Here is a 17,470-nt window from a genome sequence, read left to right on the forward strand (position 1 = left end):
TGTATGGAGGTTAGAATGGTGAATAAATGGCTATGGTAGCCAGTCCCCAATATGCCCCCCACCACCAATGAATCCCACTTTCTGGTGTTTATACCTTGTGTTGTCCTTTCCCACCCTGTACCAGTGTTGGTCTGTAGGACCAATTGCATATGGCAGAAATGATGTTATGTCAATTCCAAAACTAGGTTTTGAAAGACTCTCTGGTTTTGGTCATTTTGGTTGCAAGATTGCTCTCTTGGAACACTTTCTTTTGAGGGGAAAATGACAGGAACAGTTCCAGGAAGAGGTCCAAATGGTAAGGAAATGAGGCCTCTTACCAAAAGCCGAGTGAGTGAGCTTAAAGCAGATCATCCAACCTACCCAAGTCCTCAGAGAGTACAAACCCAGCCAAATTCTTGCCCATAGTCTCTGGAGAGACCCTGAGCCAGAATCTCCCAAGCTAATCTGTTCCAGATTCCTGACCTTCAGAAACTGCATGAGATAATAAATTTTATTTCAGGCTTCCAAATTTTAGGATAATTTGTTACACAGCAATAGAGAGCTAATAGAATGGGGTCTCATTGAGCTGTATCCTGAAATGTGTCAGGCAAGAATTCACATATAATCTCACCTACTGGCATGTAATGAATTAGGTAACCCCCATCCAGTTGCATGCAATTATCTCACAAAATAAAGCCCTAAAGGAAAGGATAGAGAGAGAAACAAACTAATCCAATGTAACTTTTTTTTGGCTTAGCAGATATTTATTGGCTCATGGTTTCAGAGGCTAGATATCTTGCTTCCTTTTAGGTTGATATCTTCAGTCTGGCCAGCATCCTTAGGGCTCCTTGGCATTTTTGTCACTACCCCATGTAAACTCTTAAGAGATACATGTTTTCTTTGAATGAAACTACTTTAATTCATTAACAGAAATCTTAGGGTAAAAACTACATACATCAGCCCATTTTAGTCCCAGAAAAGGATAAAAATGTCAGAGCTTTACTTAGCTTTCATCTTTCTGGTACTCTTAGTTACTCAATTTTACCTTTTGAAAGATTGGGTGATAGAATGCCATCTTCTTTTTTTTGAGGAAGCAATTGAGAGGGCTCTGGAATTATCTGGATCAATAAGTGTCCTGAATTTATCGTGTACATTCAGATACCTACTGAAAACATTGCATAGCCAGTAATATGCTAGCACAGAAGATTAAGAGAGGAAAAATCTGAAAACTAGAAGGTATAACCTCATACTTTATTATAAAAACATATTTCACCTTACCTCAGGTGTGCACTGATACTTCTAAAGCTCTTGAGATATTTCAGGCAGAAGGTCACATCCTAGAGTAAATCACAAAGAAGGAATAGGTATACTTAACTTTATCTAGGGATATTTTACAACACACTATCTTTGTGGCATTGCCATTTGGTTGTTGTAACAAGCATCTCACACTTGGCTGAAAAAAGAATTGTTCTCAGTTTCCCAAAAACCTGTTCATCCAATATACTTTAATCGGTAAATTAAAAAATCTACCTTTGAACTACCCACATCAAAACCCTGGTCCCGAGTCTCAGGGGCTTAATTAGAGTCAAGGGCGGCAGTACTAGAGTTGGGGCCAATACCCACAGGAAACAAGAAAAAAAGAGGAATGTATGTGGTCTGGGAAAGAGATGAAGAAATGAATTTTTAAATGTAAAATGCACTAAATAGTCTGGACAGGAAGGGTGCAGAGTGGAGGCAGATGGGGTTATAAACATGGCTTAGGATTCTTAAATGCATGAAGCCCATCAAGACACCACAAAGAGCCCACTGGCTGCTCAAGAAAGCCATATTTGCATTGTTTCCTGAGCAGCTCCCCACTCCCTCAGCCACCTCCACCATGCACTGCTGTTGTCAGGGACCCAGAACATTTATAGCCAAAACCCCAAGCTCTCACTTTATTTATCATCCATTACATCGAATCAACATTGTGCCCCAGCATGTCAGATGCAGCCATGGATACCAGCACTGAAATCACCACCAAGGACTTCTATGAGATGAAGGAAGTTGTGGAGGAGATGAAGAATGTAAGGGGTGCACCTGCTAATGGAACACTAATGAAGAAAATGGGGAACAGGAGGCTGACAATGAGGTAGATGAAGAAAAGAAAGAGAGTGGGAAGGAAGAGGAAGAAGAGGTAGAAAGAGATGGTGAGGAAGAGGGTGAGATGAAGATGAGGAGGCTGAGACTGCTACAGGCAAACAGGCAGCTGAAGATGATGAGGATGATGATGTGGACACCAAGAAGCAGAAGATGGATGAGGATGACTAGACAGCAAAAAAGGAAACATCAAACCTAAAAATAAAAAATGGCTTCCATGACCTATTCACACTCCACTTCCCCTCTCAGAATTTAAATGTCACCTATGAGTAGAGAGGACATCTGCCACCCGTCACAGGCAGCAACCCCCACAGATGACACATGCACACCCCACCGTCCAGCCAAACCACAACATGAATTTGCAACAGGGGAGGAGAAAAGAACCCAAACTCCCAAGGATCTTCTTTTTCACTTGAAAGTACTTTAAAAATGAAAATGTGTTTGCATTTTTTACATTTTATATTTTTGTACCTATTGTTAGGGGTCAGCCATTTTTAATGATCTCAGATGACCAAAGCCATCTTCAGAGAGTTCTCTGTTCTACTTCTGACTTTACTTAGTGTGACCATGTTCATTACCATCTCAAAGGAGAAAAAAACCTTGTAAAAAATCAAAAACAATAAAAAAAACACAATCTTATTCTGAGCATTCCAGTAACATTTTTGTGTATATATAAGTAGTTGGTTTTTATGAGATGGTTAAAAAGGCCAAAGATAAAGGTTTCTTTTTTTTTTTTTCCTTTTCCTTTTTGGTCTATGAAGTTGCTATATATTTATTAATTTTTGGCCTGTTTGATGTATGTGTGAAACAATATTGTCTAAAAATAAAACACAATTTTATTTTGCTTAGTTGTTCTACAAAGAGAGAGACAGACAGACAGAGAGAGAGCATGAAGGGGGTCGGGGACAGGAAGGGATTGACACTAAGAGCCTGGTTGGACTCCTTCCCCAGGAGAGCAGGTGGGGACTGTGGGAGGAGGGGAAGCCACAGGAGGGAGAGGGGAGGGTATGGGGAGGCCAGACCCTCAGGGCAGCAGAAGGAGTGGGAATGAGGGGACAGGGGGAAAGGTGAAAGGGACCCACTGGGGCTCAGCAGACAGCCCCTTCAGAGTGCAATGGTGAGGGACAGACCGCTCAGGCTGCTTAGGACCAGGAGTGCCATCAGGACTTGCGGGACTTCAGTCACTAAATCCCTCCTGCCTCCCGGAAGAGAACACTTGAGACAGTTTTACGTGATGCACAACTCATGCTGGAGCCCTTACCTGTCCTCATCCATGTTGGCCTTAGAGCAGCATGAAAGGCACCAGGCCCAAGGCATGTCCCAGATGAAGCCCACCACAAAGAAGCCTCCTCAGGCTTCAGGCACCACCATTACCTCTGCAAGTGTGGGGTCAGCGACCTTTTATTGGCTGCCAGTTTCTGGCATGATATCAGGCATGGGTTGGGTTCATGTGCACACTCTGGCGCCACTAGCAGTGATCCAGTGCTGCTGCAGTCTGGCTGTGGGGACCAGAGTTAGCCACAAAAACCCAGTGTCCCTGGAAGGGCCTGGGTTGCCAAGGTTCAGTCCCTCAGGAAATACATTTCCCCTCCTTGAATCCAGTTCTCATAACCCTCAGGTGTGTCACCTTTTCCATAAAAGCAGTAGTTGTGCTCCATGGTTATGGACCTTGAAAATGCAACTGGGCCTTGACACCCCCATCCTCGAAGTTGCAACTAGGGACAATCCAATCTAGCCCCCTGCCTGGTTTTGTACAACTTGCAACTATTTAAGAATGATGCATACAATTTTAAGTGGTTGCAGGAGGAAGTTAAAAGGAGAATGTTATTTTGTTGATGTGAAATTTATTTGAAATTCACCATTGTGTCCATAACTAACTACTTTATTGGAACACAGACAAGTCAGTTCCATTCTGTATTGTGTCTGGCTGCTTTTCTGCTACATCAGCGTTGATTAATTGCAACAGAGACTGCCCTTTACTGCCCCCAAAGACTAAAATATTTACTACCTGGCTTTTTATAGGAAAAATCTGCAGGCTGTTAGTTTACTTGAACTTTTTCTTCTTTAATTTATTGACCAATCCTGCCAAAAGTTTATCTTAATAATCATGTGACAGAACCTGCTTTTTATTTTGTTAATCTTCTGTAAAGCTATTTTCTTCTCTATTTCATTTATATTTTCTCCATTCTTTATAATTTCTTTCTTCTTGACTCCTGTGGGTTTGTTCTGTTGCTACACTTTGCAACTTTTAAGCAAGAAGCATAGCTCATTGTTTATAACCTCCATGTGTTTAACACTATAGATTTCTCTTTAAGTAATGATCAAGCTTTGACTCAAAATTTTGACTGTAATATGTAATATATTCATTATCATTCAATTCCATGTTTTCCCTAATTTCCCTAGTGATTCTCTTTAAGCACAAGTGTTATGTGGTAATATTTTATTGATTTTCCAAAATATGCAGTTTTTTCATACTGTTACTTTATCAATTTCTAATTTTGTGGTTTTATGGTCAGATCATACAATATAAATGTGATCAATACTTTGCACTTGAAGATTCCTGTTCATGGCCAAAATTGGGATCATAGGTTTAAAGATATTTGTGATGTCTAAAATGTTTATATGTTAAATGACATTCTTAGGCCTAACAATAACTGCAGTGTTGGTATATTACTATTAACTAAACTCTAGTCTTTATTTGGATTCCACAGTTTTTTCCATTAATGTCCTCTGCTCTGTGACAGTTTCTCAGAACTCTCCTTGTTTTTCAAGGCCTTGGCAATTTTAAAGAGTAACTAATGGTCAGGTATTTTGTGGGATACCTGCTATCAACCTGACTTACCACTGAGGAGTTAGCCTTGAAAAACTGACAAGATTGTTTGACAAGTTTTCCCACTGTAAAGTTATTTCCCCTTTTCATACACTGTTCCTTGGAAGCAAGTTACTAAATCTAAAATACACTCAGGTAATGGAGGGTGGTTGGAAGCAGGGGAGGAAGGGAGTTAACTTCCACCTCATTGGGAGAGTGTATCTACATAAGTTATTTGGTATTATTTTGTAAAGAAGATCAAAGTTAAATAAAATTAAAAATTCAGTACAGCAATCACACTAACCACAGTTCAGTGGATCAAGTCAATAGCCAGTGGCTATTACATTGGACACAAATATAGAACATTTTCATCATCTCAGAAAGTTCTCAGGAGAGCACTGATTTGATTTTCTGATATTTATTCTTTTCAAACATATGCATTTAAAGATACAAATTTGCAAAAACTGCTTTAACTCATTCACAAAAATATTTTCATTTCCAAAATATGTACCCATGAATTATTTAGAACCAGGAGGAGGACTAGAACAGGGAAAACAAGAAGCTTCAGGCACAAAATAAAGGAACCACTCTCTCTCAGGTCTGTGAAAATGCAGAGACAAATGGCTGTTTGAACCTTTGTCCTCTTGCTTGCATCACCCTATTCCCAGCTCCATTAAAAAAATGTATTGCTAAATTTCCAAACTATTATTTGTTTTTGAAAATTATCTGTTATTTAGAAAACATAGATCTTACACCAAATAAACATTTCTTCCCTAGGTCTCACATGGAAATTGAAGTATTTTACAGTCAGTTTCAATGTTGTCTATTACCTGATTGGTCTCTGGAACACTGAGTATCTGTGTGACGCCTGAAACTCAGAGCTAGAGCTCAGCAGATATAAAGTCAGTATTAGTGCATACAGCAATAGTTAAACAGAAAGGGTGAAAAAGAGTCCAGACTTTATTAGAAATATGAATGAAGCAGATCTGGTTAAGACTAGGGCAAATTGGGCCAAAGGGTAAAGGCTGAAACTGACTGTGTGTTAGAACTTCAATTTCCACATGTGACCAAGGGAAGAGATGTTCATGTAATGCAGGATCTATATTTTCTAAACAATATAACTTCTACAGTTTGTTCAAACACCACAATTACATGGAACTTTGAATCAGAAGTGAAATATGGCAGATTTACATAGGTTAGCATGAAATAGCAACACATCTCAAAGTAATTTGGGCAGAGGATAAATATATATATATACAGGGCTCCCCTGGGTAGCTAGGGGAAAATGTGGAAGTGTTGGACTTCCTCACTTGGATTGATGCTCATATTCTCACAAACATTGAGGACTGATGGCTTGGTATGCCAAGCCCTCTATCTTGCACTTGCCCTTATGAAGCTTGTTACTGCAAAGGAGAGGCAAAACCTGCTTATAATTTTGCCTAAGAGTGTCCCCTTGAGTACCTCTTTGTTGCTTAGATGTGGCAATGTGAGATATGACTCCCAGGGAGGAATCTAGACCCAGCATCATGGGATAGAGAATATCTTCTTAACCAAAAGGGGGATGTGAAATGAAATGAAATAAGGCTTCAGTGGTTGAGATTTCAAATGGAGTCAAGAGGTCCCTCTGGTGGACATTCTTATGCACTATATAGATAACACTTTTTAGGTTTCAATGTACTGGAATAGCTAGAATTAAATACTTGAAACTATCAAATTCTAACCCAGTAGCCTGGGCTCTTGAAGAAAACTGTACAACAGTGTAGCTTACAAGGGTGACAGTGTGATTGTGAAAACCTTGTGGATCTCACTGCCTTTATCCAGTATGTGGATGGATGAGTAGAAAAATGGTGAGAAAAACTAAATGAAAAATAGGGTGGGATTGGGGGATAATTTGGGTTTTCTCTTTTACTTTTATTTTTTATTCTTACTCTGATTCTTTCTGGTGTAAAGAAAATGTTCAAAAATAGATTGGGATGATGAATGCATAACTATATGGTGGTATTGTAAAGAGTTGATTGTACACCATAGATAATTGTATGTTATGTGAATATATCTCAATAAAAATGAATTTAAATATTATCTGTTATTGATTTCTAGTTCAATTCCACTGCAGAAATGGCTAACTGCAGCAACAATCCCTGCAGCTATTATCATAATTGATGGTGAACTATTGAACATGAGTTTAAGGACAAGACACAGACATCCAGTATAAACACTTCAACTCAGCAAAGCATCTGGAATAGCCAAGACAATTGGAGAACAAAGCTGGAGGATTTAAACACCCAGATACACAGACTTATGCAAAGCTACAGTAAGTAAAATATTGTAGGATTAGCCCAAGAACAGAGAACTGGATGAAAGGAATAGAATAAGATCCAAAAATACATATATAGTCACTTACCTGGTTCACACAAATGTGTGGCACATAGGCCCATATATCAACTTTGGTTTGACTATTAATTAATTAATAATTGATTATCTAAATTTATCATTAATTACTAATGATTTATGTTTATTGTCTGCCTCCCTTCACAGAACTTAAGCCTCATGAAGGGGGCAATTTCTTTGATTCATTCACTAACATATCCCAAGTACCTAAAATAGAGCTGGCATTCAAGAACACTTGTTAAACAAACAATATATATCTAGATAGATTTAGAAATAGATTCAGCAAAAGGATGCAAATCCCAACAGTGGGTCAGAGCATTCAGAATGGGAAATCAGCCAGATTCCTCAGTTATTTGTGATTCACTGAGGTGTGTGCTGTGTGATGCCTGTGAACTTGGAGTCAAGAAGAGGGATGCCTCCCACCTGATGTCATCATCCTTCTGCAATCATCATGGGGTTCAGTTGTTGGGAGGGGAACTGTACAGTCATGACCTGCCACCTGAAACTCCTTACTCCATTGTGGATCACACAGCAAACAGGTTTGGCCATTCTCCAAAGCTGCTCTTCACTCCTCCTTACTTCCAGAAGCAGCACCCTGGTGAGACGATTCCAAGAAATGTCAGCTTTGGAAAGTGGTGGAAATGATGCTTGTTGAAAGTGGTCAGGATGATATTTCACATCCAGAAAACAGCCAAAAACCTCTCAGAGTGACTCCTTCATCTCATCAAATGCTGTTGTTCAGTTTTAATTCATTTTTAAAGCAGTTGTAGGTTTACAAAAAAAATCATGCACAGCATAGTTTCCCTCTACCCCCTTCACACATGCAGTTTTCCAGGTTATTAGTATTTTGTGTCAGTGTGTTATATTTGTTACAATTGATTAACCATATTATTATAGTTATTAGCTAAATCCATAGTTAATATTAGAGTTCATTCTTTGTGTTGCACAGGTTGATGTCTTATTTTTTATTTTATTGTGATGCATATATGCAACACAAAATTTTCCCTTTGACCACTTTGAATTCTACAATTCAGAGCTGTTAATTACATGCACAATGCTGTGCTCCCATCAACACCATCCACCTTGGATACCCCGCTGGCTGCAGCGGGGGAGGGGTGGGGGGGAGCCTCCATGTCGTCACCTGGCGATGGCGGCCTGATCTTGCTGCAGGTATACGCAGCAGAGCTAGCGGTGAAGGCTGAGTCTCTGCGCCATGTCCCTGCTGCTACTGATGATGATACTCACCGTGGCCGCCACCGCCGCCCGTGTCCAAGGCAGCCATTTCCGCTTGTTTCACGGGCTTTGCGGGAGCTGCCACCTTGTGTTTACAGACCCTGGGGCGGGGATCCCGCCGTCCTACACGAGGGGAGGAGCGAGTGCGGTGGCGGCAGGAGAGGGTGCGGGGAGAGGCGGTGGACACGGCATGGGTGGAGGGGGATCCGGGGAATTATTTTATCTATTTTGATTGACTATGAGAGAAACACAAATGGTCAAGATTTATTTCTGATAATTGGTAAATTCTTTCTGCAGAAGACTGTCAGTGCAGCTACTGACCTTCCCCTTTATTTTCTTTTTTTGATTTATTGAAATAATTACTAACCGTTTCTATTTTTCTACAACGTGTACCTACCAAGAGTAAACCTTTGATTTGGCTTGGCTTGATTCTGACTGGCATTGCCTTTCTCCTTGCAGCGAGTTAGTAATAAAAGTAAGATAAGTGCTCATAACTGAATTGTCTCGAATTTTTTTTTTTCCTTTACAATGTAAGAACATCTCCATTTCCAATAAAGTTTCTTTTTTTAATTTAAAAATTACATATAAAAACTTGTAATATATTTTGTTGCTTTATCAATTCTATGTTATTAATTTTAGTGATAACAATAAACAAAAACATTTAAACCTATGCTCCCAAGAAATTATTTTTAAAACTAAAATTTCAATTTATAAATGTGTTTTTGTGTAGACAGTTATGAGAGCTTAAATAATAAGAGATATTCATGCATAAAGTGCATCACATTATCATAAAATCGTGTGGGGGAAGTAGACTAGAAACAACAATCGAGGGAGTTAAAACAACAGAATAAAAGTTTTAACCTTTAATAACAGATCATTTGTGGGTTTTTTTGTAAAAAAATTATGTTAACTATCAAAGTCCTGTTATTTATAGTCTTTGGAAACATTTAAGAGAATGATGTTAATAGATTTATTTAGTGTCAATATTTATAGCTTGCCAAAAATGACATCCTTTCCAGGGTTTAAATTTATGATGAAAAATTTTGGTTATCAACCGAAAAATGGTTGATGATGAACATTGTTTCTGGGTACAATGCAGAAATTAAGATTTGAGACAAAAATGTCTTTGAGAGACTGGGAGCAGGGTACACACCACCTGTCAGGTGAGTGTATGAGTCCTGTTCCCAAGACCCTTATTTATTATGCTTTTAGGGTACAGTAATGCTTTACTGTGCATGTAGACATTTTCCCATGGTTGTTTACATCAGTCTGCAAATGGTTTTTATCTTAATCTCAAGGACAATAACAGAAAACAGTCCTTCAGCCACATTCTCATGCCTGCACATATTTTAATGAGGTGTGCCTTGACAGTGTTCCATCTCAGCAGGGGCCTAGTGTTCCAGGCCCCCACCTCAAGTATGCAGGAAGGAGAGGAGAAACTTCAGGCCCTGTTTCCCACATATCCCCCTTTTTGTTTTCTTATTGCAGACATGATGGCTGGGATTGCAGATTTCTCAGTTAAATCGGAGACTGCTTGTCTCATCCATCAGAGGACTAGACATAAACATAAAAGACAAATTAATATTATAAAGACACTTCCTAATGTTCTACTACTTAAGCTTTTAACTCATGGTAAAGGATTTAGCTGTTGTATTCCATCAGCAATGCCCTAAAAGATTTTAGATGAGGATAATACTTGGAGATTTTCTTGTTGAATTGCATGAGCATTGACTTGTAACTGGGAAATATCAATAGTTAAGTTTTTTATGATGTCCCATTAAATGTTTTTTAATTTTATCCCAGCTTAGTGCTGAAGAATTGTATTCACGTGGAGTTATGCAAAAGGTGGTTACATTCCAATCACATGTTAATTGTATTCTATGCCTCAGATATTCTATTTCTTCTCCAAGTAAGAGAACAGCATTTTCTAAGTTAACCAAATGCTGGTTAACTTCTTTATCAATTTTCAGCTGTTCTCCCCAAGCTTAGCTAGTGTTTTCATGCCATGTTTATGCAAAGTGTGCCATCTGTACTGATTGATGAAGTGTAGTGCTGGCTACAGCAGTGGCAGTGGTCATTGCTATTAAACCTATAATAAATGCAATTAATATACCTAAAAATCTTTTTATTCTATGTAACACTTTATTTAATAATGTTAATAGAATATGCATATCAGGAGATGATTCCCAGGGCCTTTCCTGAGTCACCAGTATCCAGAGGCCCTTTCATCTTCGTAAGACAATTAAGGTAAGATTGCTGTTACTTAAGGTTCTTTTTGCACAAGAATATAATCCACAAGTTGCATTAGCATTACAAGAAACCTCCTTAGAACTAATGTTAAGACAGAGATTACCTATCCAAAATACATATGGGTCTCTAACACAAGCTTTCACACTAAAGTGTTTGAACCCAGTAAAGCTTAAAGTGTAATTATTTTTTATGGGAATATGTTCCATACCGTATTTTAATATACTGTAGAGCCATTGGAATCTTCCAAATAGATGTTTGAGGGGTATAATTGTTTAAAAAAGGCCATGGTGGGATTATTCCCATACCATGCCATATTATAGGTTTTCTGGCTTCTGTTTGCATGCTTTCAGTATCATTTAGAAGGGATGTCAAATTATGCATATGAATTTTCCATTTTAACGTTCATGTGCTGAGTAGGACTCGTTTTGGCCACTGCAGTTCTGCACTGTGAACCCCTTAGGGGACCAGTCAGCTACAATTCCATAGGAACCATTAAGCAGTAACATACCATTAGTCCCTTGACAAGTTTCCCAGTGTATTCTCATTAAGTCTGGAGACCAATACTTTGGTGCTTGGCAGACCAGATGATGTGGAGTTCCATCATTTACACTATTATGTTGGTATGCAAAACTTTGACTTGTCAACAAATATAATGTAGAATGAGAGACATTTCCATGCTTTGGAATTATTGAAAGCCATGCTTGTTGTTCAAAAGACAAACATTCTTTCCCATGTCTCAAACATAGCAGTAAATGTGAGAAGGCTAAAGTAGAATTATACTGAGTGCCTTCCTCTTTAGGATATTCTGGTAGCTTGTCATCCTCTGGGCCAGGAAGCCATGCTGTATCATCAAGATAAATAAGAGGGGCTGGATCACTCCATTCCACAGGTCATACTAGATGAAGATTGGGGATATATGCCCAATAAGTATAATTATGAGCATGAGCATCTACTAAAGGAAGCATACTTACAGTAGTAGTTACAATAGCAAATAAAGCTATCACCAGATTAGAGAGGGTGAACAGCCAGTGCTCCTGCCATATGAGCCATTCAGCCTGTTGGCACAAATTTTTAATTTGTCCCCATGTAGGAGGAGAAGCCTCAGTGGTGGCCAGCATTGGTCTGATGTGAGTTGTTTTCAGTGAGAGGCCCTCCATCTGCACTACTGGAGGTTCCATGTTCCACATCAACTTTCTCTTTTTCCCGCTCATGGTACAGTTTCAAGTGTCATGTGGCCACCTAAATAGGAGTCTGATCTTCACCTGGAGAGACACAAGGAAACCCTCACCCCCATGTTAACAATTTTCCTTTTGTCCACTGCCCTGTCACAGGAGGACTTTTAGTAAAAATATATTTGGGGAATTGCGGCAAGATGGCAGACTGGTGAGCTGTATGTTTTAGTTACTCCTCCAGGAAAGTAGGTAGAAAGCCAGGAACTGTGTGGACTGGACACCACAGAGCAATCTGACTTTGGGCATACTTCATACAACACTCATGAAAACGTGGAACTGCTGAGATCAGCGAAATCTGTAAGTTTTTGCAGCCAGGGGACCCGCGCCCCTCCTTGCCAGGCTCAGTCCCGGGGGAGGAGGGGCTGTCAACTCCAGGAAGGAGAAGGGAGAACTGCAGTGGCAGCCCTTATCGGAAACTCATTCTACTGATTCAAACTCCAACCATAGATAGACTGAGACCAGACACCAGAGAATCTGAGAGCAGCCAGCCCAGCAGAGAGGAGACAGGCATAGAAAAAAAACAACACGAAAAACTCAAAAATAAAAGCGGAGGATTTTTGGAGTTCTGGTGAACATAGAAAGGGGAAGGGCCCGGAGGCACATATGCAAATCCTGAAGGAAAGCTAATCTCTCTGCCCTGTGGACCTTTCCTTAATGGCCCTGGTTGCTTTGTCTCTTAGCATTTCAATAACCCATTAGATCTCTGAGGAGGGCCCGTTTTTTTTTGTTTTGTTTTTTTTTATTTTGTTGTTGTTGTTTTTTTTTTTTTTTTAATCCTTTTTTCTTTTTCTAAAACAATTACTCTAAGAAGCCCAATACAGAAAGCTTCAAAGACTTGCTATTTGGGCAGGTCAAGTCAAGAGCAGAACTAGGAGAGCTCTGAGACAAAACGCAATAATCCAGTGGCTGAGAAAATTCACTAAACACCACAACTTCCCAAGAAAAGGGGGGTGTCCGCTCACAGCCATCATCCTGGTGGACAGGAAACACTCCTGCCCATCGCCAGCCCCATAGCCCAGAACTGCCTCAGACAACCCAGTGTGACGGAAGTGCTTCAAATAACAGGCACACACCACAAAACTGGGCATGGACATTAGCCTTCCCTGCAACCTCAGCTGATTGTCCCACAGTTGGGAAGGTAGAGCAGTGTGAATTAACAAAGCCCCATTCAGCCATCATTTCAGCAGACTGGGAGCCCCCCTACACAGCCCAGCAGCCCAGAACTGCCCTGGGGGGATGGCACTCACCTGTGACATAGCACAGTCATCCCTCAACAGAGGACCCAGGGTGCACGGCCTGGAAGAGGGGCCCACTTGCAAGTCTCAGGAGCCATACGCCAATACCAAGGACTTGTGGGTCAGTGGCAGAGACAAACTGTGGCAGGACTGAACTGAAGGATTAGACTATTGCAGCAGCTTTAAAACTCTAGGATCACCAAGGAGATTTGATTGTTAGAGCCACCCCCCCCTCCCTGACTGCCCAGAAACATGCCCCATATACAGGGCAGGCAACACCAACTACACACGCAGGCTTGGTACACCAATTGGACCCCACAAGACTCACTCCCCCACTCACCAAAAAGGCTAAGCAGGGGAGAACTGGCTTGTGGAGAACAGGTGGCTCGTGGACGCCACCTGCTGGTTAGTTAGAGAAAGTGTACTCCACAAAGCTGTAGATCTGATAAATTAGAGATAAGGACTTCAATTGGTCTACAAATCCTAAAAGAACCCGATCAAGTTCAGCAAATGCCACGAGGCCAAAAACAACAGAAAATTATAAAGCGTATGAAAAAACCAGACGATATGGATAACTCAAGCCCAAGCACCCAAATCAAAATACCAGAAGAGACACAGCACCTAGAGCAACTACTCAAAGAACTAAAGATGAACAATGAGACCATAGTACGGGAGACAAAGGAAATCAAGAAGACCCTAGAAGAGCATAAAGAAGACATTGCAAGACTAAATTAAAAAATGGATGATCTTATGGAAATTAAAGAAACTGTTGACCAAATTAAAAAGATTCTGGACACTCATAGTACAAGACTAGAGGAAGTTGAACAACGAATAAGTGACCTCGAAGATGACAGAATGGAAAATGAAAGCATAAAGGAAAGAATGGGGAAAAAATTGAAAAAATCGAAATGGACCTCAGGGATATGATAGATAATATGAAACATCCAAATATAAAACTCATTGGTGTTCCAGAAGGGGAAGAAAAGGGTAAAGGTCTAGGAAGAGTATTCAACGAAATTGTTGGGGAAAACTTCCCAAATCTTCTAAACAACATAAATACACAAATCATAAATGCTCAGCGAACTCCAAATAGAATAAATCCAAATAAACCCACTCTGAGACATATTCTGATCACACTGTCAAACACAGAAGAGAAGGAGCAAGTTCTGAAAGCAGCAAGACAAAAGAAATTCACCACATACAAAGGAAACAGCATCAGACTAAGTAGTGACTACTCAGCAGCCACCGTGGAGGCGACAAGGCAGTGGCACAATATATTTAAAATTCTGAGTGAGAAAAATTTCCAGCCAAGAATACTTTATCCAGCAAAGCTCTCCTTCAAATTTGAGGGAGAGCTTAAATTTTTCACAGACAAACAAATGCTGAGAGAATTTGCTAACAAGAGACCTGCCCTACTGGAGATACTCAAGGGAGCCCTACAGACAGAGAAACAAAGAAAGGACAGAGAGACTTGGAGAAAGGTTCAGTACTAAAGAGATTCGGTATGGGTACAATAAAGGATATTAATAGACAGAGGGGAAAAATATGACAAACATAAACCAAAGGATAAGATGGCTGATTCAAGAAATGCCTTCACGGTTATAACGTTGAATGTAAATGGATTAAACTCCCCAATTAAAAGATATAGATTCGCAGAATGGATCAAAAAAAATGAACCATCAGTATGTTGCATACAAGAGACTCATCTTAGACACAGGGACACAAAGAAACTGAAGTGAAAGGATGGAAAAAAATATTTCATGCAAGCTACAGCCAAAAGAAAGCAGGTGTAGCAATATTAATCTCAGATAAAATAGACTTCAAATGCAGGGATGTTTTGAGAGACAAAGAAGGCCACTACGTACTAATAAAAGGGGCAATTCAGCAAGAAGAAATAACAATCGTAAATGTCTATGCACACAACCAAGGTGCCACAAAATACATGAGAGAAACACTGGCAAAACTAAAGGAAGCAATTGATGTTTCCACAATAATTGTGGGAGACTTCAACACATCACTCTCTCCTATAGATAGATCAACCAGACAGAAGACCAATAAGGAAATTGAAAACCTAAGCAATCTGATAAATGAATTAGATTTAACAGACATATACAGGACATTACATCCCAAATCACCAGGATACACATACTTTTCTAGTGCTCATGGAACTTTCTCCAGAATAGATCATATGCTGGGACATAAAACAAGCCTCAATAAATTTAAAAAGATTGAAATTATTCAAAGCACATTCTCTGACCACAATGGAATACAATTAGAAGTCAATAACCATCAGAGACTTAGAAAATTCACAAATACTTGGAGGTTAAACAACACACTCCTAAACAATCAGTGGGTTAAAGAAGAAATAGCAAGAGAAATTGCTAAATATATAGAGACGAATGAAAGTGAGAACACAACATACCAAAACCTATGGGATGCAGCAAAAGCAGTGCTAAGGGGGAAATTTATAGCACTAAACGCATATATTAAAAAGGAAGAAAGAGCCAAAATCAAAGAACTAATGGATCAACTGAAGAAGCTAGAAAATGAACAGCAAACCAATCCTAAACCAAGTACAAGAAAAGAAATAACAAGGATTAAAGCAGAAATAAATGACATAGAGAACAAAAAACAATAGAGAGGATAAATATCACCAAAAGTTGGTTCTTTGAGAAGATCAACAAGATTGACAAGCCCCTAGCTAGACTGACAAAATCAAAAAAACAGAAGACCCATATAAACAAAATAATGAATGAAAAAGGTGACATAACTGCAGATACTGAAGAAACTAAAAAAATTATAAGAGGATACTATGAACAAGTGTATGGCAACAAACTGGATAATGTAGAGGAAATGGACAATTTCCTGGAAACATATGAACAACCTAGACTGACCAGAGAAGAAATAGAAGACCTCAACCAACCCATCACAAGCAAAGAGATCCAATCAGTCATCAAAAATCTTCCCACAAATAAATGCCCAGGGCCAGATGGCTTCACAGGGGAATTCTACCAAACTTTCCAGAAAGAACTGACACCAATCTTACTCAAACTCTTTCAAAACATTGAAGAAAATGGAACACTACCTAACTCATTTTATGAAGCTAACATCAATCTAATACCAAAACCAGGCAAAGATGTTACAAAAAAGGAAAACTACCAGCCAATCTCCCTAATGAATATAGATGCAAAAATCCTCAACAAAATACTTGCAAATCGAATCCAAAGACACATTAAAAAAATCATACAACATGACCAAGTGGGGTTTATTCCAGGCATGCAAGGATGGTTCAACATAAGAAAATCAATCAATGTATTACAACACATTAACAAGTCAAAAGGGAAAAATCAATTGATCATCTCAATAGATGCTGAAAAAGCATTTGACAAAATCCAGCATCCCTTTTTGATAAAAACACTTCAAAAGGTAGGAATTGAAGGAAACTTCCTCAACATGATAAAGAGCATATATGAAAAACCCACAGCCAGCATAGTACTCAATGGTGAGAGACTGAAAGCCTTCCCTCTAAGATCAGGAACAAGACAAGGATGCCCGCTGTCACCACCGTTATTCAACATTGTGCTGGAAGTGCTAGCCAGGGCAATCCAGCAAGACAAAGAAATAAAAGGCATCCAAATTGGAAAAGAAGAAGTAAAACTGTCATTGTTTGCAGATGATATGATCCTATATCTAGAAAACCCTGAGAAATCGACGATACAGCTACTAGAGCTAATAAACAAATTTAGCAAAGTAGCGGGATACAAGGTTAATGCACATAAGTCAGTAATGTTTCTATATGCTAGAAATGAACAAACTGAAGAGACACTCAAGAAAAAGATACCATTTTCAATAGCAACTAAAAAAATCAAGTACCTAGGAATAAACTTAACCAAAGATGTAAAAGACCTATACAAAGAAAACTACATAACTCTACTAAAAGAAATAGAAGTGGGCCTTAAAAGATGGAAAAATATTCCATGTTCATGGATAGGAAGACTAAATGTCATTAAGATGTCAATTCTACCCAAAGTCATCTACAGATTCAATGCAATCCCAATCAAAATTCCAACAACCTACTTTGCAGACTTGGAAAAGCTAGTTATCAAATTTATTTGGAAAGGGAAGATGCCTCGAATTGCTAAAGACACTCTGAAAAAGAAAAATGAAGTGGGAGGACTTACACTCCCTGACTTTGAAGCTTATTATAA

At 39.3% G+C, this 17,470-nt stretch overlaps 2 pseudogenes; both read left to right on the forward strand.

Annotated features, from left to right (window-relative positions):
* Positions 1–1,955: 1,955 nt before the first annotated feature.
* LOC119531488 lies at positions 1,956–2,286 on the forward strand (annotated as a pseudogene).
* A 6,157-nt stretch (positions 2,287–8,443) lies between these two features.
* Positions 8,444–17,470, forward strand: part of LOC119532666 — a 50,996-nt pseudogene continuing 41,969 nt past the window's right edge.

Source organism: Choloepus didactylus, chromosome 4 (genome assembly GCF_015220235.1).
Source record: "Choloepus didactylus isolate mChoDid1 chromosome 4, mChoDid1.pri, whole genome shotgun sequence".
In the NCBI taxonomy this organism is placed as follows: domain Eukaryota; kingdom Metazoa; phylum Chordata; class Mammalia; order Pilosa; family Megalonychidae; genus Choloepus; species Choloepus didactylus.